This window comes from Brachionichthys hirsutus, chromosome 16 (genome assembly GCF_040956055.1).
Source record: "Brachionichthys hirsutus isolate HB-005 chromosome 16, CSIRO-AGI_Bhir_v1, whole genome shotgun sequence".
Lineage (NCBI taxonomy): Eukaryota > Metazoa > Chordata > Actinopteri > Lophiiformes > Brachionichthyidae > Brachionichthys > Brachionichthys hirsutus.
In genome coordinates this window covers 12985631-12988192 of record NC_090912.1, presented here as the reverse complement: position 1 = coordinate 12988192, position 2562 = coordinate 12985631, and positions in this window count along the sequence as shown.

The window sequence follows — 2562 nt, the reverse complement described above, 5'->3', positions numbered from 1 at the left end:
ATCTGACTCTATGTGCCCTGTAATAACCCTCTCTGACTCTCCGTGTCCTGTAATAACCCTCTCTGACTGTGTCCTGTCATAACACTCTCTGACTCTGTGTCCTGTAATAACCCTCTCTGACTCTCCGTGTCCTGTAATAACCCTCTCTGACTGTGTCCTGTCATAACCCTCTCTGACTCTATGTGTCCTGTAATAACCCTCTCTGACTCTCCGTGTCCTGTAATAACCCTCTCTGACTGTGTCCTGTCATAACCCTCTCTGACTCTGTGTCCTGTAATAACCCTCTCTGACTCTCTGTGTCCTGTAATAACCCTTGTTGACTCTATGTGTCCTGTAATAACCCTCTCTGACTGTGTCATAACCCTCTCTGACTCTATGTGTCCTGTAATAACCATTTCTGACTCTCCGTGTCCTGTAATAACCCTCTCTGACTGTGTCCTGTCATAACCCTCTCTGACTCTCTGTGTCCTGTAATAACCCTTGTTGACTCTATGTGTCCTGTAATAACCATTTCTGACTCTCCGTGTCCTGTAATAACCCTCTCTGACTCTCCGTGTCCTGTAATAACCCTCTCTGACTGTGTCCTGTCATAACCCTCTCTGACTCTATGTGTCCTGTAATAACCCCCTCTGACTCTATGTGCCCTGTAATAACCCTCTCTGACTCTCCATGTCCTGTAATAACCCTCTCTGTGTCCTGTCATAACCATCTCTGACTCTGTGTCCTGTAATACCATCTCTGACTCTCTGTGTCCCGTAATAACCCTCTCTGACAGTGTCCTGTAATAACCCTCTCTGACTCTATGTGTTATGAAATAACCATCTCTGACTCTATGTGTCCTGTAATAACCCTCTCTGACTGTGTCATAACCCTCTCTGACTCTATGTGTCCTGTAATAACCCTCTCTGACTCTATGTGCCCTGTAATAACCCTCTCTGACTCTCCGTGTCCTGTAATAACCCTCTCTGACTGTGTCCTGTCATAACCCTCTCTGACTCTGTGTCCTGTAATAACCCTCTCTGACTCTCCGTGTCCTGTAATAACCCTCTCTGACTGTGTCTTGTCATAACCTTCTCTGACTCTATGTGTCCTGTAATGACCCTCTCTGACTCTCCGTGTCCTGTAATAACCCTCTCTGACTGTGTGCTGTCATAACACTCTCTGACTCTGTGTCCTGTAATAACCCTCTCTGACTCTATGTGTCCTGTAATACCATCTCTGACTCTGTGTCCTGTAATAACCATCTCTGACTCTCTGTGTCCTGTAATAACCCTCTCTGACCCTCCGTTTCCTGTAATAACCCTCTCTGACTCTATGTGTCCTGGAATACCATCTCTGACTCTGTGTCCTGTAATACTCGTATCGGAATCTGTGTCCTGTAATACCATCTCTGACTCTGTGTCCTGTAATAACCCTCTCTGACTCTCCGTGTCCTGTAATAACCCTCTCTGACTGTGTCCTGTCATAACCCTCTCTGACTCTCTGTGTCCTGTAATAACCATCTCTGATTCTATGTGTCCTGTAATAACCCTCTCTGACTGTGTTATAACCCTCTCTGACTCGATGTGTCCTGTAATAATGATTTCTGACTCTATGTGTCCTGTAATAACCCTCTCTGACTCTATGTGTCCTGTAATAACCCTCCCTGGCTCTATGTGTCATGTAATAACCCTCTCTGACTCTATGTGTCCTGTAATACCATCTCTGACTGTGTCCTGTTATAACCATATCTGACTCTATGTGCCCTGTAATAACCCTCTCTGACTCTCCATGTCCTGTAATAACCCTCTCTGTGTCCTGTCATAACCCTCTCTGACTCTATGTGTTATGAAATAACCATCTCTGACTCTATGTGTCCTGTAATAACCCTCTCTGACTGTGTCATAACCCTCTCTGACTCTATGTGTCCTGTAATAACCCTCTCTGACTCTATGTGCCCTGTAATAACCCTCTCTGACTCTCCGTGTCCTGTAATAACCCTCTCTGACTGTGTCCTGTCATAACCCTCTCTGACTCTGTGTCCTGTAATAACCCTCTCTGACTCTCCGTGTCCTGTAATAACCCTCTCTGACTATGTCTTGTCATAACCTTCTCTGACTCTATGTGTCCTGTAATGACCCTCTCTGACTCTCCGTGTCCTGTAATAACCCTCTCTGACTGTGTGCTGTCATAACCCTCTCTGACTCTGTGTCCTGTAATAACCCTCTCTGACTCTATGTGTCCTGTAATACCATCTCTGACTCTGTGTCCTGTAATAACCATCTCTGACTCTCTGTGTCCTGTAATAACCCTCTCTGACCCTCCGTGTCCTGTAATAACCCTCTCTGACTCTATGTGTCCTGGAATACCATCTCTGACTCTGTGTCCTGTAATACTCGTATCGGAATCTGTGTCCTGTAATACCATCTCTGACTCTGTGTCCTGTAATAACCCTCTCTGACTCTCCGTGTCCTGTAATAACCCTCTCTGACTGTGTCCTGTCATAACCCTCTCTGACTCTCTGTGTCCTGTAATAACCATCTCTGATTCTATGTGTCCTGTAATAACCCTCTCTGACTGTGT